Raw genomic sequence first — 24708 nt, 5'->3', positions numbered from 1 at the left:
ACATGATACAGATTCTAACAGATAAATTTTCATGAAATTAATATATGTAGGGGAAAAGGTAGGACATGGGACATCCATTTTGCTGCTGTAGGAATTGGCAAAAACCACATGATTCTTTGTTCAAGATGTGGTGGCTCCAATTTCCTTACTGGTGGGAACAGTATGGTTCTGGGGTCTATTCAGCATCTTGACCAAGTTGTTCCTGGATGTTTGTCTTAGAAACTATTTCACTAAACTTTCCAAAGATTCTGTAAACTATCTAACACCTGTAGTAAATCCTTTCTCTCTTGAACCAATCAGAGTGGATTCTGTTGTCTGCAACCCGGAACTCTGTTTAGTATAAGATCCATTGTGTATGTGAGTCTTTCTTGGAAAAATTTAAATGATGTCGCAGTAACAGAAAGTCTCATTTTATAAATCATGAATATTTAGAAATTTTTATGGAAAGTTTCTTTCATTAAGCACAAGTTGATTCAATGAAGATTGATATTAATATTTATTCAGATTTACCCTTTTAAATGAAGAATAAAACAAAATTAATGTGTCTATAATTAGTTTGTGATATTCATAGATTCTTCTTAGAGTGCGATATACAATATACATATATGGCCATATGTATACATTTATAAACATTTTGATTTTTTTAAAAAGATTACTTATTTATTTGATAGATAGAGATCACAAGTAGGCAGAGAGACAGGCAGAGAGAGAGGAAGGGAAGCAGGCTCTCTGCCAAGCAGAAAGCCTGATGCGGGGCCTGATCCCACGACCCTGGGATCATGACCTGAGCCGAAGGCAGAGGCTTTAACCCACTGAGCCACCCAGGCGCCCCAACATTTTGATTTCTGATTGTGAAGGTATTACATCTTTCTTCTTGTATTCCTAACAAAAATACTCTAATTTTTGTATTTGTCGACTTACAACAATTGTATTAATAGGCTTAACAAGAAAGAAATTCTTAAGAAAGATGATGATTTCAATAAAACTGTAAATATTTACAAATGCTTTAAGTATATGCTCCGGAAGTATAAAATTAAATGTTTTAGCATGAGAAATCCTATTTAGTATTGGCATTCCTTCACATCACTCAAGCAGGCTACTGAGGAATCATTCTGGAGTTACTTTATAATACAAAGGTAGAGTACAGGCCCCTGTGAATATTTTATAGTTTATTGTATGGGTGGGTATTCTTAAATTTTAATGCCGCAAAAGAAATGGGTAGCCCCGGAATCCTTGTGTCAATGAGATAGAGAGGAGGCTGGTGATCCAATTAGTATAATGGGCATCTGGCAGCCAAATGATGCATTTCAAAACCTGGCTGACAATGACTGGCCCTCATCCACCCTTTCGCAGTGTAAAGGGGAGAAGACAGGATGTGGATCCTCCTGCTCTTTCTGTGCTGCTTTAAAGGCAACTGTGTCTTGAAAACCAGATTTTTTTCTATTATACCACTTGTCATCCATATATTACTTCTCCATTCCACAGGACTTCTCTTTCCTTTTCCATCCCATACTTCTTCTTGGCTTCACTTTCATGATTCCATGGTGGTCCTGTCAACCATTCTATTCTTAGTTCATAGAAACCAGCCATTCTCTTGAGGATATTTCGGTGATGGGGCAGTTACTTCAGCAAGTTTTAATCATTTTTCCAGTCTTCAGATTCAAGTAGTGGTTTTTCAGGTTGTTACCTGTTAACATAAACAATAGAAAGAAACACTAGAATAAACAATAGCATAGAAAGGAGTCTTCACATTTTAAGCTTGTGATTTTCTTTCCAAAGACAGGGAAAATGTAGCATGGCAAAATTTCCTCCTTATTCTTCCCTTGGAACTAGGATCATAATTCTTTAAATAAACTTTGAACCTTATTTAAAATTTTGCCCTGTATGTTGGATACAGTCAAATATGTGCCTCTTGTGCTCCTGTGTGTCTTGCTGTATGTGCCAAAATCCCAAGGCTTTGGCTGTTCTTACACCTGGGCCACTTCTCTGGATTGATTGTACATTACAGTTCTTGTATTACACCTGATCTTCTCCCAGACCTACAGGCTTGCTTACTGCTTGTCATACAAGCAGCAGATTCCTTAAGCTTAAGTTCTCCCTTGTGACCCACCGCTCTGCATATACAGGCTCCATTGGGCCCCTCATGTTGCCCTGTGGGACTTGGGCACTGGTACAACCATAATGCTACTCCCATGATTCCCTTTGCTGCAACTAATAATGTCCTTTGTCTCTGACTCAAGAGTCTTGTATCTTCTGTCAGCATCCAGGAAACTATGGCAGGCTTACTTAGTTTGAATAGTTATTCTGATGGGAGCTTTCCCACTTTTAACTCTGCTTCTCAGCATCAGGATTATTGAAGTAGGGCAAAATCCTAATGCTTTATTTATAAAATATCTTTCTCATGAGCAATTAAAATCACTGTCATATATTATATTTTCCCCTAAAACATTTTATGAAGTATGTAGGTGTAAGTTAATCCTGTTTTATAAATGAGGAACTGGAGATAGAGATTAAGTGATTTTCTAAGATCACTTAATTAATTCATAACACATCAAATGCTAGGCCTTCTCACTGTTCACTCAGGGCTGGGTGTGTTTGCTATGTATAATACTGCCATCTTCCTTCTCACTAACATTCTTTGTAATGATACCTATCTAATTTAGAACATAGAATTTATAACTGGTATTCTTCAAGGAAGGAAGAAATCTTGGTAGTATAAAATTACTAACTGAAAATTGGAAATTATTTAGACTTTCTAGTATTTCATAAAACATATTCTGTCTCATCATTCACAGACATTACTCATATAAAAAAAAAACTAAATAAATAATGTTTGCTCTTAGCCTCAAATACAGTGTTTCTTGCAGTGTAGTCCTCATCAAAATAATCTGGAGAGCCTTTTAAGAACATAGGTTGTACCCCAGACCTACCACATTAGAATTTCTAGACTATAAAGGAATCTTGAGTATCTTTTTTTTTTTTTTAAGATTTTTGTTTTAATTAATTAATTAATTTATTAGTCAGAGAGGGAGAACACAAGCAGGCAGAGCAGCAGGCAGAGCAGAGAGAGAAGCAGGCTTCCTGCTGAGCAAGGAGCCCGATGGGGGGCTCGATCCCAGGACCCTGGGATCCTGACCTGAGCCGAAGGCAGAGGCTTTAACCCACTGAGCCACCCAGGCGCCCTGGGTATCTTTTTTTAAAATCAAATCTCCCAGGTGATTTCTTATGGTCATTAAAGTTTACCAAGTAGAGATTGTTTCTATAAACTACAGGTGGGCACATCACCATCCATTGGCTAAATACATACAAACGGGAAAGTAGCGGATTTACAAAACTGTTTATGAATATAGTACTTATGAAAAACCTTGATAAAAGGAATGCAAATTAACACCAAATTTATGTCTATTGGAAAGCCAAAAATCTTCCCTTACATCCTGAAGTTAGCAGTAGTGGCTTAAAAAATGTTTGTATTTTGTGAAATAGTCGGGTTTATCTAAGGAATTCATTTGTATGGAGATCTTCTCTTCTGTGGTTGTGCAGCACCTCCTTTTGCCTATTCATAAAGCCATTCGATATATATTCATTGAGTGCCTACTTTCTGAGCCAAGGGCCATTCTAGGTACTGATGCTACACCGTCGTGGACAAGTTGGCTACGATCCCTGCCTTCAAGGTCTGTACTAGAAGAGGATGATAATTGCTTCCTAACAAAAAGTAAAATTCTTTACAGAGGAAGATAAAAAGATTTTGTTTGCCATCAGTGACTCCAAACTTGCCATTTTGTAGAAGAAATTTAAAAAAATTTTTTTTTCAATATTTGAAGCTGAAAGTATGATTCTAAGATTAAAGACAAGTACAAAATATTTCAGTAATTGAAATGCTTAGACAAATCTTATATTTCCTTAGGGGAGAGCCAACAGATAGCCTAGTATATATTCTGTCAAATAGGGGACACACAAAATTCACAAGTGATTGTTGTATGAATAGTTGACCAGCTAAATGAGAGAGTTACAAACCATGTTGCTTTGGAGGCTGAGTAGTATGAAAAAAATAAAGCATGCCCAAACAGATACTGATTAAAGGAGCTCCTTTTGAATCTTTAAAGAAATCCTAATGCTTGCAAAAAATTTTATGCAAAAGGGATGGGATATAGGACAAGAGAGCAGTTTGTTCTTTTTTTTTTTTTTTTTTTTTTTTTTTTAAGCTGAGGGCAGATTGGATTTGAGGATTCTTAAATCCAAAAATCCCTAAGTGTAAAGGTCTTGGGAGGTAAGAACAGTTGCTGGGTTTGGTTTTGGAAATGTCATTTGAGGTCAGATATGGTACTGGAAACAATACTAACGAATCTGGACTTAGTTGTACAGGCAGTAGAGCTCATTGATGGTCTTTAAGTAGGAGGGAGATGGATCAGATTAACATTTAGCTAGGTAACTGGTGTGATGATATGCAGGCTGTGTTAGTAGGGAAAAGAACACAATTTGGAGGACAGTTGGGAGATCAAAGAGCAGATTTTGGAGCAAAGAGCTGGCCATGGGCATACCAATTAGGAGATGGATTCAAGGTATTTTACTGGCAATAAAGGCAATGAGAAGGGCAAAGGAGAAAGAAAAGATGTAGTTCTAATAATTTTCAATAAAAATAAAGGTGTATTTTTGCATGGCATCCCCACTGTTAAATTTATGAATCATCATTGGTGGGTCAAAAATTTCCTGGTAGACTAAACCTTGGTCAAGGAGTTAGCCAACCTGTACCTGGCTGAAAGTTCTAGTGCTAGAGGTGCTTTGGAGGCACTCTTCCAAACTATGACCCTCTGTGGACTCCGAGATCTTCCCCAGGGTTAGTGTCTGTTAGTGACAGATGGAGCCTGAGAGGTCAGCTAGCAGATTGCTCATGTTGACAAAGCTAGTTAGTGGCAGAAGTAGGAGCAGAATCCTGATTTTAGTATCCTGTTCATTTCACTCTGCTGCCTCAACTGTGTGTGGATCAAATAGAGCCACTGGTTTTTCAACTAAAGGGAAGAAAATTAGATCATCTGTACTGGTGTTTCTCATAATGTCTGTATTCATCAGTGTTCTCCAGAGAAACAGGACTAATAGGATAAATGTAGATGTATAAGAGATTTATTGTAGGAATTGGCTCATGCTATTGTGGAGGCCAGGAAATCCCACAATCTGCTGCTTTCAGGCTGGAGAACCAGGAAAGCCAGTGGTGTAACTCACTCCAAGTGCAAAGGCCTGAGAACCAAGGGAGCCAATGGTGTAAGTGCCATTGGAATCCAAAGGCCCAAGAATTGAGGGACTGATGGCATAAGGCCCTGTCCAAGACCCAGGGCCTGAGAACCAAGAGTGCCAATGTCCAAGGGAAGGAGAAGATAGATGTCCCAGCTCAAGCAAAGAGAGATTTTAATTTTAAAGTCATGCTACTCTTCCTTCTCTAAGATATTTCTACCTTAACTCTATTACTATATCTTTTCCAATGTTTTCCAATGTTCCAATATTACTATATCTTTTCCAATAATCATAAGATAGAGTTATAGTTTTGTATACAGTTACACTAACACCTCCCTCACTGAGCATCATGGGTCTAGGTCAGCATCTCCGTTCCAAGTCTGCTGTCCTCAGAATGAAGCACCCACCCCTTTTTTAAAAGATTTGTTTTTTCTTAGTGGTAAGTTGTTGGATGTGGCTAGGGTACAGCATTATTATGTTTATGGATTATACTGCTATTTTAGCACATGAAATTTTCTAGCCTAAAGACTCCTTCGATCTGGGGTTCTGTTTTGAGACTCTAGTTGGTACAGATTCATCCTGCTGGAGTTGATGGATTATCCAAAAGGAAAGTCCAGGCCAATCTTTATTTATTAATTCTGTAAGTTTAAGATTTATTTTTTTAATCATTTGCTTAAAATGGTACATACTTATAACTCCACAGGTTCCTAGAATTCATTTTAAGAATAATGTCAGCGCTAAAGAAATTCTAAAAGAGATGCATTTATTTTTATTTTTCAGCAAATCTGCCTCTTAAGTAATGTCAGCCAGTCTACTTCAATTTTATGTAAAACAGATGTAAAATTTCTGGCAATGAGTAAGGAAGTATTTGATGATATCCATAAGAATGATTAATATTTTAAGAAAATCCTTTTGGGAAGCCTAAATAGATTTCAAAGCCCCAAATATCGACATTGAGAATGAATACTAAGAAAAATCAAGTCTCTATATTTAAATGTTAGATCTGAATACTTTGTGCTGATGGACCAGTAGCCTTAATTAGATAACAAATCATCACTGATGTAGGGGAGGCAAAATTTTCTATCTTCTTAGGATTTTTTTTTTTTATTTTGGGGGCAGAAAATTAAACTGACATACAACAGGTTACCTGGAGAAAAGCATACAGATTTATGTAAGGTTTATGTGATAGTAGGATCCCTCACCATGACATGAAGACCCAAAGAAATAGCAAACTTCTATAAAGTACTTTTCTGTAAGGTTAGGCAGAGACACACGATGGTGGAAAAGTCACTAAAATACAGAGGGAGACTAAGGGAAGATAAGAATTATTTTAACCAGTCCTGTTTGTACAGAATTTCTTGGCTTTGCGTCCCTGTTGAAGATTATTTCTTCATTCCTGATACAGGAAGGGTGTCGTTCACATGGGAGTTCTCATCTCCCATTTTCAGGAAGAAAAAAGGGATGTTAGAATGCTCTTCTTGCATTCTAAGGGTCTGCTGGGTTTTTTTTTTTTTTAAAGTGTCCCTAGCTCCAAATAATCCTTATGCCAAAGTGGTATATTTTGGTGTATTTAGTGGGATACATACTGTCACCCATCACAGACTAGAGGGATTTTCAGGGATCATGAAACTATCAGATCTGTGCCTGGCAGACCAACACTCACTACACAGCGGTCTAGACTTTTATTGTTGTTAATTATAATCCAAAATAATTATGTGCTGGAGGCAGATACATATCCTTCAAATGAACGTTTTAAAAAATTGTGACTCTAAGGGCTGTGTTGCTTAGGAAAACAGTTGGCTGGTTCAGTGCTAGGTTTATCATTAGAAGTTAAAGTGCCTGTTCACAGGGCTGTTCGATGATGCTGAAATTCTTGCTGAGATGGGAGCTGTGTGTAATTCTACTGGTTGGCAGTTGAAGGGCATTTTGTCGCACAAGCCTGTGTCAAGTAGAAAGCAGTTTTTCACTTTCATTATTTTAGGGGAATGTGATTTACAAGTGTTTAACAGTTCTCATAGCAGGTTCAGGTGTGTACTATAATTTCTTTTTTATTCAAAATATATTTCTTAGATAAATCTCATGAGTCACATAGCCTTAGTTTCAGGGTGATAATGATCTAACATTAGTGGCCTTAAGTTTTTTGTTTTTTTAAAAAAATTTATTATTACTCAAAACAAATGGCTTCCAAAGCTATTGAGGCCATGTGTTCCTACTCTGCCTTATAAATCTTGATGTGCCAGGTACTGGAGCGGTTGCTTAGTTGATCCCTTGGGAAGCCTGAAGTGAAAGCATTGATTAGGCTCTTTTGGGCTGAGAGCCCTATTCAGCTATTTAGCTGGCAGAAAGTCTTCGTTTTTTCATTAGGGAAACTGGTGACAGCAGAATCTTGCCTGGAGATATTTATTATTATTAGTGTGGTCATAAGCACTGTCTACTGTCTCCTCACAGGTCCTGTTGGTAAGCCATTCTGGGAGCAAAGAGATGTGCTTCAGTCTGTATTTATTTAGAATATTTTAAGTGGATACCTTTGTCAATGCTTATCAGATAAAGCTCATGAGATTTTCTGTATATTTGCTAAGATAAATCATTCTGTGATACGCTTCTCGAATTCGGAGTGGAATGTACTGTAATCTGATTTGAAAGCATCATGGGAAATTTCAACATTTTAGTATTGATGAATATCAATTTAATAGATGCATGCTGTGTACTTCTTTACTGAACAGGTACTGTGGGAACTTGATGGACAGCCACAATTATGGCCATAGTAAGTGCCATGTACTCAAATGTCCTATGAAAAAAAAGCATCACAAATATAGTGGTATGCAGGATGTGGTTTTCTTTTTAAATATTATATTTGATTTATTATTTATGGACTAAAAAAGAGAGGTGAGCTCCATTAACCCAGTGACCTTTATTTTTTCCCAAGAAGGATAATTGCGTTCTAATGGAAATATAGGAACAGTAGGTATTATAAACACAATTCTCTCAAAGAGTGGGGCTGCTTGCTTCAGCCTCTGAAAGCATCCAACAAAGGGCTCAGCAAAAATTTATAAGCAACTCAAATTCTTTACCAAAGTAGAAAAATACTGCCAAATGTGTTAGCCTTGGGAAAATCGGATACCGTCAAATGTGTTAGCTTGGTGTTAATCTTTTATTTTCTTCAAGCATATTGTGTTCTTTTTGAAGTAATAGTTATTGGTTTCATTCAAGACTGAAATTAGAGCCTTACAGTGTCACTTGGCGTGTCTCAAAGATAGCAGTGAAGCATTCATATGTGCAAGCGCCATGTGAATCTTGTGTGAAAATCATAAATTAAGGGCTCCCACTCTGGTCACTTCCCACAGACCTTCTGTGTTTTCTGATTTGATCACATCTGGTGCTCATTCATATTCCACTGGTTTTCTGTACTGTTCTTCAGCTGTTAGCAGCAAAAGAGAAAGATAAAGTTGGTGTACGTTTCTCTCTCAAAGCTGAATTTCTTCAAAGTTTTATAACAAGGTCCTCTGTTTTAGATGGTGCTGTTTCTCCCCCCATCAACCACCTCCTCCTCCTTTCTTTTTTCTTTCTTTTGTGTGTGTGTGTGTGTTGAAGTGTCATTTCATGAAATGATGTTCACTATACTTGGTACTTGTTGTTTTAATGATCTTACTCAGCACACACAAACAAAAAAGTGTCAGCTCTACTTCATATTTCTCCACCCTTAAAGTTAAAAAAAAAAAATTAACTGATCTGAACATCCCCAAACCTGGAAATGAATTCCTTTGTCAAACTGTTTTGTGATTTTGAAGGCTCCAATCTCAGAGTTGGGAAATGCTTCCTCTGAACTGTTGGTTTGCTATTATTTGTTATGTTGTATCTCCAAACAACACTGCTTAGTACTTAAGAGCCTGGGTGATGAACCCAGGCAAACAGCCTTCCAGTTTCAGTACTGCCCTTTATTTGACCTTCAGGGCCTCAGTTTCCCATCTGTGTAAATGGCAACAACAAAGCACCAATTTATGGAGGTGCTAGGACCATTAAGTGAGTTAATATTTATCGAATGCTTAGCACCGTGGTTGGCATAGAAGGCATGTATTGGCATATATGAATTTTGTAATTGATCATGTTTTTCTTCTGTGTTTTGGTAACAGGATATTTGTAAGATTTGCCCATGTCTGGCTCAGGATTGTCTGGGACATGATCGGGTGAAATCATATAGCCGGCCAGCTATTTCCCTATCTGTAGTCTCTCTTCCCTTTGACTTCCTTAGCTGTATCGTTTTCTCCATTGATTATATGCACTTTAAAAAATCCCACCAAATAATCACCCAGCCTTCCTCAGAGTATAGATGTGAGGATATACAAACTCAGAATTTCTGAGGGTGGGGCTCAAAACTCTACTTTCCAATAAGCGCCCCAGGTAATACTGAAGCACACTCAAACTTGAAAATTACTGGCTAAATAGAATGTGTACTATTTTATATTGTGAGACATTTTTGTATAAAGTATAAATCAATAATGCCAAAATATAAATAAGTAAATAAATAAATATCTCACTAGCATTTGGGATTGAGGTAAGATATAAATTAATTGATTAAATCTAGAAGTTCCATTTCATGCACCAAGCCTTCACCTGCCTCTTCAGGCAAAGTGTCTTCACAGTCTTCTGACTTCAGAGCTGCTTTGATTACACAGCTTGCTTGGCCACTCATAGAATTCTAGAATATTATAGCTGGAAATCTAGAGGAGGTGGCTGTGGCCATGAGGCACTAGGACACTCCAGGGAACTGGCTGCCAAAGACGTCATCAATAGAGCCAAGACCAAGCAGGAGAAGATTAGAGGAACCAACACTGTTGTCATTCACAGTATCAAACTCTGCTGTTTACTGAACACCTTTCAAAAAATAAACCAGATTTGTACTGTATCTCATTTAATTTTCACAATAACTCCATTAGCTACTATTTTATCCCCCCTTCATAGATTGAATTAAGAAAGCTAAAAGATGTTAAACCATATGTTCCTGAGACCAAGACTAATAACAGTAGAACTGGCTCTCACCCAGAGTACCTGATCCCAATACTTCTACTCCTAACTGCCATGGTTTCCGGTCTGCTGTTAATCCCAGGGAGCCATGCAAGGAAAGGCAAAGGCCTCCCATCAAGTTCCCAAACATGGTACTGACAAGCTTGGAGAGGTAGTTGTGAAACTTCCTGACTTCCAAGATCATAAAAAAGGGCTCTTTATTCATTTGTGACAAAATTGACTGAGGAGTGGCCCATCCTATAATATGGCACAGAAACGTGTACAAACCCAGCCTTGCGGCCTGACTCACCGTCTTAATCACAGATTTGTACACCTGCTGCTTACCTCTTGGTTGACTTTTACTGTGGGTAGAAGTATTGACTTGCTATCATATATACCTCAAATTTGCCATACTAAAAAGTGGTGTCGGACAAAGAGAAGTCAGCAGTTGGCACTCCTACGCCACCTAGCACTTGGCAGCCAAGCTCTTCTGAGCGGTAAGGGAACCCGAACAGTGGAAGTTCATCTCAGGACAGAAGCCAGCCTCAGAAGTCAATTATGATTCCCTGCTGCTGCTTATGATTCCCTGCTGGTGCGTCTGGTACCATGATGGGTGCTTTGGTCTGGCCAGGCAGTGCAGGGGTCCCAGCAGCATTCGCCATTTGGAGAAAACAAATATTGTGACAGAGACTGAGTAACCACTGGAAGCTTGAAGTCCTTGTTTTGCATTTTGAGCCCACGCATGGCAGGTTGGACCTCAAATTGAGCGGTAGTACCTGGGGTCGTGGCCTAAGAAAGTTTCAGTGGGCATTAAAATTTCACAGTTTTCTTTCACTGGTTTGGTTTCGTTTGTTGTTTGTGCAGGAACTTGGTACATCAAAACCTTTTCAGGTTTTGTTGGATGGGAGTCCTAGGAAAAAAAGTTCTAATCACCGAGAAATAGATGTTCCTTTGAGAACAGTGATTAAGCAGCATCTGATTGTTCATCCAAGGGCCAGATTTTGCAAAATCTTGTCCCCAACAAATTTAGCAAATTGAGTGATTTTTTTTGCCTGTATTTTACAGTTACTCACAGCACACTTCCAGTTTTGCCTTTATTTCTAACTTGCTCAGCAGGAACAACTCATTGGATAGGAACAGCTTATTCAAGAAGTGTGAGGGCACTGTGGTGTGTAGTAAATACAGACAGACTCGCCATCAGAGAGAGCGGAGTTCTAATCCTGGCACTGCCACTCACTTCCTATGGACTTGAGATAGGTGTCTTAGCCTCTCAAAACCTCTGTGGGCTAATTTTTAAGTTGAGGATAATAATACTTGTCATACAGAGTGGGTGCAAATTAATTCAAGAAAGCAATCACGGTGCTTTTTGAGCCCTTACCATGTTCCAGGCACTAGTCTAGCTTTTATAGATACAAGTGGTGAACTTGAGCTTGCCCTCAAGGAGCTTGTGTTCAAAAGGGAGAGAACCAGGCCAAACACTGGTTACAACAAAAGGAGATGCTGGTTGAAGCATCCGGTGCATAAGGGGGAAAATAAGTAAATTGGTTTAGGTCAGTTGTTCCTGGCATTGACTATTCATTAGGAACCCCTGGAGTTAAAAACAAACAAACAAACAAAAAAACTACCCATACCCTGGTCACACCATAGACTAGTTAAATCAGACTAGGGATGTATCTTGGGGACCAGTAATTTTTCAGCCCCCCAGGTGATTCTAATGTGGAGCTAGTTTTGAGAAACACTGGGTCAGGCTGTGATCAGGGGATTATTAGCCAAGGTCTTGAGGCTGAAGCATGTAGCATGATCCAGAATTGGCCATGTGTAAAGAGAAGGGAACTGCATGGAGAACAAGAAGAAGGGGCGCGCGCGTGTGTGTGTATGTGTGTGTGTGTGTCTGTGTGTGTGTGTAAAGCTGCAGGGGTAAAAGAATGTGATACATTCTGGGGAAATGCAAATAATTCTGTGTGGATTGAACATGGAGCACTAGAGGAGTAGAGCAGGAGATGTTAGCTGGGGCCAGAACACAAGGGTCTTTGAATTAACTTCTTAAGAAATGGCTCGTGTAAAGGGATCCGCGCTGGCACATAACAGGCCTTCAGTAAATGATAATGATGGCTATTATTAGTAGAGGCTTGCGTACTTAGAATCATTTACTTGTGGTGTGGCAAGGGTCAGTCTAAATATGTTCGCTCAAGGGTCTTAATGGAAGATTAATTCTCAGAACATTTCAATATACTGGCCATGCGAGTGGGAAGGGGAGGTTGCTGTCTGGATTGCTGGTTTTGCTCCCTTCAAATTGGGCCTTCGGAGTCTAGTGAGTAATTTCTCGCGGAGTGTGTGTGTGTGTGTGTGTGTGTGTGTGTGTGGGGTAAAATATACATAGCATAAAATTTATCATTTTAACCATGTTTAAGTGTATAGTTGAGTGGTATTAAGTACATGCGTGCTGTTGTGCAACCATCACCTCTATCCTTCTCCAGAACTTTTTCTTCATCCCCAGATGAAACTCGGTACCATTAAACACTAACTCCCCATTCCCACCCTTCCTTCCCGCAGCCCTGACCCCCTCTATTCTATTTTCCATCTCTGTGGATTTGATTCTTCCAGGTATCTCCTCTGAGTGGAATCATACAGTATTCGTCTTTTTGTGTCTGGCTTATTGTACTCACATAATGTCCTCACTAGGTTTTAAAAGTCTTAGTCTCTGTTTCCTAAGGCCTTAGGTCTTTGGCTTGGACCTTGAACTCTGACATTTTAAAAGCATACAAACAGCTTTGATGTTAGGGAATTCATAACATTTCAATACGGCATAAGAGAAAATGACAAAGCTGCATATGGTGTGTGCAGAGGGCCTGCCCAGAATCCCTGACAAAGGCGTGAACGTCCTGGGTTATCTGCTGTGGTTTATCACGCTCTGGTCCCTCAGGTAACAAGCCCAACAAAAAGGTGGTCATTTACTCACCTTTTCATGGGTTGTTTTTCTCTCTTTCTGTTCATTCAGGGGCAGTCAGATGTCTCTTTTCTTCAGGCTAGAGAGTAAATATAAATAGGAAATGATTTTTAAATCTCAATTCATCTTTATATTAAACCATGTTTGTTTGCAAAATTCTTGGGAGCTTCTCATGTGTAATCCAAAACTAGCCCCCATACACACAGAGTGCAGGAAGACTGAAGAAAGAGGTAGGTCCCACCAGATTGGCTGGTGGCTGGTTTAATGAGCAAGAGAACTTACATACGAGTCCTGTCTTGAGTGGTCTCAAGATGAGTAGATCTCCATACCTGTCTGCCAGTTCTTAAAAGTTTACATAAAGGCCTTAAATGGGTGCAGTCACAAATATTCAACACCATGTCACTGTCTCAAGGCTAGATGCCCTTGGAGGAGCTTCTGGAAGCAGGAAAGGCAAGCAGAATGCACATTCCGAGCACAGGGGACTGGTGAGGAGTCTGATTGCTGTGGTCCAGCTCATAGGTCACATCCTCTCAATGACCTCTCCCAGCAAAGCTTTAACAACTTGAGTCTTCACAGCCTTGTATTACAATGAGCAGACCAATCACATGACCGACATACATTCATAGTTCTCTCTGCATCCAGAAATTTTTATGAATAGCTGTTCCAAAGGATGGAAACCACTTGGCATAACAGTCCTATGAAAAGTCATCACATCTCACTCAGCAGCTTAATCTGGAAAGAACCTAAATTCTTCTCCCTACTCCCTTATCTCCCTTCTTTTCTTAAATTTTTATTTATTGAAAAAAAAAAAAAAAAACTCTTGAGTTCCTAATACATGTCAGGAAGTGCATTAGGGCCCACAACAGACAAAACAGATATGGTGTCTACTCTTACACAATCTAATGTGTTTAATTGGATATTGATTTATATAGTTGATTTCTGGTTCAGAGAGTCACTAGTGCTAAATTCACAGGATATGAAGTGGATCATATATTCTTACTTTTTTTTTTTTTTAACATGTGGTTGTGGAGCCACTTAAGGGGAGAGGCTAACCAACTGGCTGCCAAGCTGCCCTACAAGGTTGTAAAATTTCTGTTGTCCACGTCTGATGTTTGATTTGCAGTTCTAGAAGTTTCTATTCCAGTACCTCATGATGCACCTCCTAAGACAAGAGAAGAGGATAGACTGATGTTAACCAAGAGAATGGTGTACATCTGAATGTTGATTTATCAATTTAATGGGGGAATATCCCTTTTCAGTCACTAAAATATTCATTTTTATCATTTAATGAATCCTTCCCGTATTGGGGTGAATGAAAGGCTGAATATATAGTCAGAGGGATGCTAAGTGCAGACAAAATTGAAGTAATGTTGTGTAAATAGTCTTGAGGGATCTTTTATCCAGGCCAAGGGGACACCTGGTATAAATCCAAGTCCTGTGGCTGAGAGTACCTCTAGAGCTAACGAGTTGTATTGTACAGATGCTGGGTTCTGAGTGACACGTTCTTTCATCATGTATGCCAGTATTACCAACATTGACTTACAGTCAGATCATACTCTTTAAAAAAAAAAAAAAAGATTTTATTTTTATTTCTTTCTTTGACAGAGAGAGTGAGAGAGTACAAGTAGGGGGAGGAAAGGGGGAGTGAGAAGCAGACACCCCGCTGAACAGAGAGCCCGATGCGGGACTCAATCCCAGGACGCTGGGATCATGACCTGAGCCGAAGGCAGGTGCTTAACCATCTGAGCCACCCAGGCGCCCAGATCATACTCTTAACTTAGCCATTCTGACTCTTTAAAGTGATTTTGCTTATTTCTGATCTCATCCATAATGAATCATGATGACTCGCCAAACTCTTAGGATTCTTGAACTTTTCTTGTACCCCCTCTAATCAAATTGTTCTCTTTGCTTCCGTCTACCACTGCATTCCAAAAGGTGCTCTATTTAAAAAAAAAAAAAAGAAACATTATCTTTAAATAATCCGTGGGTTTTTCTTCAGTTAGGCCCTTCTAGTTTTTCATCTGTTTAATCCATGTCTATCTACTGTGCTTGCCTACTGACTAAATTTTAGGGAAGTGCTTTGAATGGAATGCAGACCCAAGCTTTCAGAGAAAGAAAATCTGGTTATCAATCATGACCTAGACTCCAATGGCTTAGTTTGGAATAATATCCATAATGCTATTTTTCACTCTTTCCTCACTTCCTCAGGGATCTCGCTGTGCTCTGTGACTGGATCTGTTTCCCTGGTTCTGGATTCTAGTCTCCTGTCTTTCCCCATGGGTCCATTCTAGAAGCATCTTGACTTGGCCTTTTTGAGTTGTAACCATCTTGGATTTATGTGGATTTATGAGAGTCTTTGAAATGTGAGAAGGTAGGCAGCTGTCTGCTTTACCTGTGCTAAATCTTGGCCTTTGTTCAGATGGCTACTCTTTATATTTTTAAAATAATGCCTACTTAAACTTCCTATCCTTACATGATATCCCTGATAATTTAATATTATTTTTCATAGCTGCACAGAATGGAACTTCTTTTTTTCATGGACTCCTGATAGTGACGCCATGCCCCTGGACCTCATCATCCGTCTGCCGCCATCTGTTGGTATGTGCAAGCTACAAGAGTTGACCTGTTCACACTTCCCTGCCAGGAACCTCGTGTGTTGGTATCACCTTTGTCATCACTTTTGTTATTGCTTACTTCAGGGAAATTAATGTGCTGGCTAGTGACATTTTCACTTCCCATTTTAGGACTTTTGGGTGTGATGTGTTTTTAAAAAGCCTATCCAGTATATTAATAATGGACAAGGGATGGCGTCATGCAAGCACACAGGGCCTTGAAGACCAAGGTCTCAGGGGATTCAGAAGAGCAAATTATAGAGTACATTTTATGACTTGGAAAGGGAACAGATACTATAATGAATTTTTAAGTTAGCAATTTGTTTAGTCTCCTGAGGCCCTGGCAGTTTGCTGAGGTTATGGGGGTAAAAGCACCTGCAGAGAGGAATTTCTCAGTCAGAACCAACATTTAAAGTAGTGGTGTGTTAATGCTTAAAAAGAAGTCCTGCATACATTTTTTATAACTTCTAGCGTTTGCAGCTGGATCTAACGAAGGACGCTCCGAGAAGTTGAGCCAGCTTGCCATTGTCCAGGCTCCACTTTACATTATTTATGTTCTTTCCAATACAGCCTATGGCACATTCTTAAATTAAAGACAGCTTTGCTAAAAGTACTAGGGCCTGAATGGAGGCATGTGGCAAATGCCATGGAGTCTCTACCTTTTTTTTTTTTTTTTAAACCCTGCTGTTCTTATTAAGGAATACTCAGTGACTTAACTTAAAATTAGGCACATTTTTGAAGGATTCTGATTTCATGGGGCTGCTCTTCAAGTGAGGAACTATTATGTGATTAGTGTTTGATTGAATGTTCAAAGAGGAAAGTTTCTATTGCAGTGTCAAGTGGAGATGTGTCATAAAGAATTGGATCAGAGCTCAAAGGTAAATTGAAGATTCCATGAATTTTTATGATCTAGGCACAGAGTAATTTAAGTTTAAAAAGAGAAACCAAGTATTTTGGCACTCTTCAGCAATAGGCTAAAGAGGTTATGACCTAAATTCAAATGTAGTCCTGTAGACCATTGTTTTCTATGGCACCAGAAATCTGGAAATAAGAAATTCATATTCTGGAGTTCCCAGGGGGCTTGAGTTGCAAATGCAGACCTATTAACATTGTTGCCCAAATCATGGGAAACCTTGGCCTCCATTTTATCCCCTCCTGAAACATTTCTTCTTATTTCAGGCATCCCCAAGGTGGTGTCTGCTTGTGTTCAGAAGTTTATGCACGCACATTTTTCTCTTGCTTCTTCACCGAGCTCCTTCTGCTGCCCTGGGAGCATTGCTGGGCATAGGGCTGGTTCTACAGGGTGGTCTCTCAGTCTGTTGTGGGATGTAAAGGGCTTCCTCTCCATGCCCTTCAGGTTCATGGTTAGACCTTCTCTTCATCACGGTTTGAAATCAGAGCCGTGTGCCTATGAAGGGGGCAGTCTCTACCCCATTCCACTTCTCTCCTTGTCTTCCTCTTCTGGGTGCCCTCCTAACCTGGAAAAGAACAGCTTTTTCTTCCATCAGAGAATGATCTTTTTGATGACTAATTCGGTGCAGATTGCTTTTCACAAAGATCTCTAGGCCACCAGTTCTGCAAACTAGATTGCAGACAATTTAGTTTGGATACGGGACACCCTGCTGCAAATGCAGTTTTACTTGAAAAACAGGAAATGTAAGGAACTGTGGGAGAACACTCGTCAGTGCAATAGTGAATGTTCAGACAAGCTTAAATGACAAACAGGAACATGTTCTGAGAAACATGAGTACCTTTTGATTGACCTTTGAGATTTTCTGCTGGCCACGATAGACCCTTATTTGGTTATTCTCCATTCCTTTGTGCTGCAACTGCACATATAGAAAAGATAAAGATGGAAGAAACTTAAAAATGGAACATTCAGTATTTCTGCTCTAAAGAAATAACTCCTAAAAAATTATCTATCATAAGTAACTCCTTTTCCCGTGTGTATTCCTTCTCTCTCTCTGTACATATACATACAGTCATTCTGTATGTTGTGTAATAGATCTTGCTTTTTCTCACTTTATTGGCATACATAGATATACCTCATTTTTTACAGGTATATTGTATGATATATCGTTGTATTATAATCTCATCAACTAGCCACTCATTTGTGGACATTAGAATTATGAAATATTATATTTACAAATAAAATAGTGTCACATAATTATCTGTTATAAGTAACAATTGAATGCCCACCAATGTCACTGTGCATTTTTTACCAGACTCAAGTCTGAATACTTTCTGTTCTGATGATACTCATCAATGTTCACATCAGGAAAGAACCCTGAAGAAGGATCTTGTTTATACTTATTCCGTCTAAGTAAATCATTTCTGTGTTTTAAGTCTAGATTCACTAAGTCATTAGTGTTCAAGTGTAGTCAAGACCATAATTCACTTCAAAACTTGCTTGGGATTTTGCAGTTTTACAGTTCATAGCAAGAAAGAGGCCAATTCAATACTTTCTAATAACGAATATTTTAAATCACTGTCCTATTTAGGAGGGAAATGATTATTCTTTGTTATACAATAGAAGGAGAACTATGGTGAATTAATTTTCTAATTCTTTTTTTCCACTCTGTTGTGCCTGTACTGCTAGCCCCTCCCTAACTCTGGACATGAAAAATGCCTCATACTCGCTTCCAACATGGGCCATCACCACCACGGTCAGCAGGAGAGGAATGTGGTTCTGTAACCCCATATTGTTCAACCTAATGCGGATACCAGGCCTCCCTGTGGGCTCATCAGGATTAATCCTGTTGTGCTTCACATACCCCAGAAGGCCACATCCCCATGCTTCCATATTGCCTGTAGTCTCTGTTACTGTTCTCTACCTCCACTCATCAGACCCAATTTCTTCCTCTTCCCCAACCTCCCACACTCTTCCCCAGGCCATTTGGAATTTATGGGCTGTCACAGCAAACCCTCCAGATCCCCAGCTACTGCTTAGAATGTCCTCTTCACTTGCTTGACCTAACTGAAACCTGGGTGCTTGCTACGGATATTACCTCCCTGCAGTCGTCTCCAATCGGGAAGCAGCTTATTATCGATATTCTCTTATCATTGTCACTATTACTATCCATAATGCAAGCACTAGAGGCCCTGGAGATTGGGGTGAGTGTCCGTCTTGCACCCCGTTCATCTCTCTTCCTTCTTCCTTCAAACACCCAGCTCCTTCGGACTTTATGCCTTCAGACTTTACCACCCCTCGGTGTTGCTGTATCTGCAGCCTGTAGACCCCCCTCATTCACGGCTGACCAGCCTGCCTCACTGTCCTCCTGTCACAAGTCCCTGGCATCTTTTCTGGAGGTTTTTGCCTCCAGCATCTTGGCTTCTTTGATCCCGAATTGTTCTTTCTGCCTCAGCCACCACTCCTGCTGTCTATACTTCGGCATTCCTGGTATCCATAACTGGACTAGGTCTACATCTTGACTTCGAGTTCCCGCCTCTGGACCAGCATCTCCCATGCTTCCCGCCTGCCTGTTCTAGTCCTCGCAACCAGCAGTCCCTCAGGCGTCTGGCCCTTTAATTCATTGAACTTTCTCTCATTTTTTTTCTTTAACTATTATTGTTCCTGCTTTTATTGTTGGTTCCCTCCATATTCAGCTTAGGACCTCCATTCTCACTAGAATCACACCCCTTCAGATATCCTCTCGCTCTTCTGTCTCCCTCCCCCTCTCAAGCCTGAGCCTGAACAGCTAAATAATGTGGAGAAAAAGCACTCAGGCGTGTTAGCCAGCCTCTCTTTAAATTCTTGGCTACTGCACCATAATGTATTTTATTTCCTCAGTATATTAGCTTCCTCCCTCCCTAATGTGACCATTTCAATTCCTTTCCTCTCTCCTAAATTCTTCTCCTCACTTAGATTCATTTGATAATCTTGCCCCGTGTACTGCTTAATAAAGACACAAGATGAAGCAGGAAGCCCCTCTTCATCATCGCCAGTCCTGCAGAGAGCTTCCCTCTCTCTGTAACTGGAGTTTCCCTTTCACTCCATCTCTGCGGATGAAGCATCCCCGAGAGTATTGAAAACACCAGTCTGTCCTCTGGTACCGGGCTCCTGTCCCTTCGCACTTCTTGGGGACAGGGCTCCCACAGTAGTTTGTCTTTGCGGCTCAGTACAGGGGACATGAGACAGACTTGCCTGAGCGTGAGTCTCGGCTCTGCCACCTCCCAAGTGTATGATGGGACATCCGTCTTCTTCACCTGACCCTTCTGTTAAGGTTATCGACTTCTCAGAGTCATGCAGATTAAAAGGGAGGATTTAGTGACCTGCTTAGGACAGGGCGAGGCTCACAGCGAAGGCTGTGTCTGCCTGAGCTGGCCCTGGCACAGTCAGCCACTGCCTCTCCTGGATCCTTCCCTGCAGCATGCAGATGTGCTCTGGTCATTTCGGGTCTTCAACAAACAGATAAATAGACTCTTCCCTTCTGGTCACATTTCCTCAGCCCCACCCACTACCTGGTCATTTCTCTGCTCCTCCAAACAACGAAGTTTCTCAATTCCATCCGCTTCTCTTTTCCTTCAGTTCTCTTGTTTTAGTCCAAGCCTCTCTAACCTGGATGGCTGCAGCAGTTTTAGGATCCATTCATTGTAAATCAGATAATGCCACTGCACTCCTTAAACACCTCTCCCAGGAGTAGCACAGACACTTTTTCTGGCAAACAAAGCCCTTTACCATCAGTATTGGTTAGATACTGCCAGGGTGATACTGAAGAACAAACTGCCCTAAAAAATCTAGCTTAAAACGACTCTTTTCTAATGGATCTGCTGGTCAGCCAGGGCCGCTCTGTTGATCCGGCTGGTTGGCTCCTGCGTGTTCACGTCGGCTGGCGGCTGGCTGACCCAGGCCTCATGGATGGGCCGTCTCTGCTTCGTGCTGCAGCCTTGCTTCGAGCCGTTCTGCTCCATGGGCCTCTCTTACTCTTCCTGGCACAGTCACCAACAGGCAGTGGTGGCACAAGAGGACAGACCTAAGTACTTAGCACAACTGACATCCCACCAACCAAAGACAACTGTGGGGCAGATTCCAAAGGTAGGGAGATCTACTTCTGAGAGGAATTGCAGTGATATGTCAAAGGAAAGGACATGAACGTGTGTGTGTGTGTGTGTGTGTGTGTGTGTGTGTGTGTGAGAGAGAGAGAGAGAGAGAGACCCCCCCACACACACATATACACACACATTGGAGCTAATAACTCATTTTCTGACATCTCACCAGTGACCTCACCCAGTGACCTATGGGTCACTTTTCTCTTCCTCGAACACAACAAATTCCTTCCATTCTAGAGCTGTTTGCACTATGTTACCCTGTGCTATAAATTTGCTGGTTGCTTTAGCATTAAAGTTTGCTTTCCAGAGGATTCCAGCGACATGACAGCTATTCCTTTTCTTCATTTTTTAAGCCATTAATTTCATTTTGGATGATCTGTACCCTTAGAGCATTCATTGACTTAAGGATAGATCTGAAAGCCTTTCAGAATCACTATCAAGTCAATAAAACACTTTTATTTTCCTCTAAGACCATGAAACCTGCCAAAAGATGAAAAACAAATTAAATTGCTCTCCATTTGCTCAACAGGAGTAACGGGCCGTAGGTGGAGCTCTAAGGAAAAAAGCAAATTCACTGGAATTTTAGAATTCGGGACTTGAGAGGACTTGGATTTTGTGAGCCCCTGAATTTCACAGATGCGATTGTCTCAGCATTCGTAAGCTAATTTTGTTTTTCTTTATTCAGATGACCACATATTTAGCAGTCGTTTAGGTGCTAGAGTGCCTGCCAGGCAGCTTGTGGGGTGTCCTGTGACCCTGAGGAGCAAAGTGGGCAAGGACAGAGGGGGTGGGGCTGGGGGCTGGCCCCGGAGGTGCTTCTGTGCAGTTTCACGGATGGAAAGGCCTCATGGAGGTGGAGTTCAAGATGTTGTACTTTGTGCTTCTGAGGGAAGAAGGAAAGGAGAGGGGTTTGGGGCCTGGGGAACAAGGCATGCTGCTTCCTTACTCTCCTGGCTTAGGGAAGCAGCCACCTTCCTGGTGAAGGAAAGGGGAATGTTTACAGCAGCACTTGGTGGATCCAGGCCAGATAGCAGGGGTGTGTGTGTGTGTGTGTGTGTATGTGTGGTCCCCCCCCCCCCCCCGCACATTTGGGTGCCACATAATCATCACAATCATGATTAACATAACAGTAGCTAGCCTAATTGAGGGCTTTCTGCAGGTCAGATAATATGAAAAATGCTTTACCCCTGAACCCATTTGACCCTTACGCTAATTACTCTTGGCAGTAAGTACTACTATCATTTCTATTTTAAAAGATGAAGTAATGGAGGAGTAGAGTCTTCAAAGGACTGAGCAGTGATACAGCCAGATTTATGCTCAGGGCTGTCTGGTGGTGGCACCCATGGGCTTCACCGCTGTACCACACTGCCCAGAGCAGAGGGTGAAGAGTCCAGCTAAGAAGCGGCAGGGCCGCCCCAGCACTGTGGGCAGGGAAGGCAGCGTCGCGCCTGCGAAACCAGCCTGGGGAAGCGTCCCCTAGGAGCCAAGAGATGCCATCTACAAGCTGCTACTGTCTGCATTTCACCTACGGTGGGAGGGAAAGGTGTCGTGACTGTGGTAACCAGATGCGAAGATCTACATATGATTGTGGCAGAAGCAGGGAGCATGTTGACATCTGGGTCAGTAAAAATCTAAGGGTCACCCAGGGCCCCTGTTGGAGACCAAAGAATTTAACATGCTTGAAAGCCCTTTGAGTTTCATCAGCTAGGAAGCTCGCATATGCATGTTATTTATTAGCATTATTCGGAAGGGTTCACTGGAGCAGGCACCCTGCCTTCTCGCTGTGTAACACTTTGGTCACTCTCCGGAGACGTAGCTGCACTCTGGTGGAGGCTCATATGACCAGGCTTCACTCTCCTGGTGGGCCTCCTCACGTCCCATGGCAGCTCTGTCCTGATGGTCATCGCCACTCTGGCCTCACCCACCCACTTCATCCCAGGCAACAGCAGAGAATGCGGAGAACTAGGAGCGCTCCAAGGCAGGAAGTAGGATGCATGAAGCTGGTGGGCAGCAGAGCCATTTAGAAGGGGCTTTGATCTAGGCCTTGCATCAGCCTGATTGGCCGGTGGGGAAGACCAGAAATAGCAGAAGCAGTGAACACTGATGAACTAGTTCTGCCAAAAGGTTTTGCAGCACATGACCGCTACCTTTCCTGCATCGCATGTGGTTGTCATCAGCATCAAAGGCAATAATGCAGAGAGCTTGTTTAATAAAGTGTGGTCCTAGGCATAGGGTACTTTTAGAGCTCTGTGGCAAACTGTATTATTTATAGACATCCGGTCTGTCTCTCGGTGGAAGAATTGTTCGTCCCCACCCGGTTGATACAGGCGTGGTCCTGTGATGTGCTTCGGCCAATTGCCTCTTAGCAGAAGTGGTGTATGTCATTTCCGGGCAGAAGTTTTAAGAACCAGTACGTGGTTCGAGAACCACATTCTCTTTCCCTCCTCTGGCTTCGTTGGGACGCAGCCTCTGTCAGTTTAGCAGTGATTCCAAGAGCAGCCAAAGCCCACTGCTGACCCAGGATGGGCACATGAGTGAGGAATAAACGTTTTAAGCTGCTGAGAGTTCTCGGGTTGTTTGATGTCGCAGAATAGCCTTGTCTTGACCAAATGATACCCAGCTAAACCCTGAAGTCTTAGGATGTTTCCGGAAATTAGCTACTAGAATGGTAAAAGCTACAATTATAATCAAGATTGAAACACTTAGGAAAAAGCCAAGGAAAAAGCCTTGGTTTCAGTTTGAACAGAAGAGACTCTTTTTTACTCATTGTTGTATTTTTAAGTTTTTCTTCATATCTTATGCTTTAGTCTTTAGCTGGAGTTCAGTTCTTAACTGGCATATACATATATATCCCAGTGTGCAGAAAATATGTGTACATTATATTTCTTTACCTTCTGTGCACAAACTTAGATTTATACTATTAGGAGATATGAAAAAACTGATTATTGACTTAAAAATCATTTTATACATTTTATACATTTGAACTTCACTATCTTTTTATTTTTAAGGTTTTTAAAAAAGTTTCATTTATTTGTTAGAGAGAGAGAGAGCGAGGACAGGCAGGAAGAGTGGTAGGCAGAGGCAGAGGGAGAAGCAGGCTCCCCGCGGAGCAAGGAGCCCGATGTGGGACTCGATCCCAGAACGCTGGGATTACGACCCAAACCAAAGGCAGCTGCCCAACCAACTGAGCCACCCAGGTGTCCCTGAACTTCACTATCTTTTTATAAAAAGTATCATTGTGCAGCTTGTTGGAAAATATCATCTATAAAATAGAACAGCCTGTTTGAGGGGTTCTTAGTAATGTCACCACTGACAAAATTTATATAATTGAAAAATTAAGAAATGGCCTATTTTTTTTAAAAATCAAGCCTACCTGAAACTATAAGGCATTTATTTTTAAGTGGAAAGAGAAATACTTTAAAAATATTACTGCCATTAAAAATTATTTCATGAAAATAATGAATACTGTTATGCTGGAAATAAAAAAATAAATAAATAAATAAATAAAAATTATTTCATGAAATAAATAATGAACTATTTTTTAATAAATTTTGCTCCAGGAGAAGTATATGATATTAAAAAAAATTACACTCATGTGACTTGACCAGAGAGAAACAGAGCAAATGACTTTACAAGGTACTTGTATGTGTGTATGTGGGATGCCTGGATGGCTTAGTCGGTTAGGTGTCTACCTTCGGCTCAGGTTATGATCCTAGGGTCTTGGTTCTCCCTCTGCCTGCTCTGCCTGCTGCTCCCCCTGTCTGTGCTCTCTCTCTGACAAAGTCTTAAAAAAGAACCCCAAAAAACAAACATGTATATGTGTATATATTGTGTATATATATGTGTGTATGCGAATGGCAAGAAAGTTTTATT

The 24708-nt window shown here is 40.8% G+C and overlaps 1 long non-coding RNA gene across 4 annotated transcripts in view; it reads left to right on the top strand.

Annotated features, from left to right (window-relative positions):
* Positions 1-24708, top strand: part of LOC116585097 — a 147132-nt gene that overhangs the window by 16172 nt on the left and 106252 nt on the right. For 2 of the 4 annotated variants that reach the window (XR_004283464.1, XR_004283465.1), the window contains exon 3: positions 15684-15772. This is a non-coding gene — a long non-coding RNA (uncharacterized LOC116585097). Of the gene's footprint in view, positions 1-15683; positions 20114-21364; positions 22760-24708 lie in introns of those variants that run through there. The other 2 variants (XR_004283463.1, XR_004283462.1) reach the window with 2 other exon arrangements.

This window comes from Mustela erminea, chromosome 2, assembly GCF_009829155.1.
Source record: "Mustela erminea isolate mMusErm1 chromosome 2, mMusErm1.Pri, whole genome shotgun sequence".
NCBI lineage: Eukaryota > Metazoa > Chordata > Mammalia > Carnivora > Mustelidae > Mustela > Mustela erminea.
Note: the sequence above shows the minus strand (reverse complement) of the source record. Positions and strands in the feature narration are given on the sequence as shown.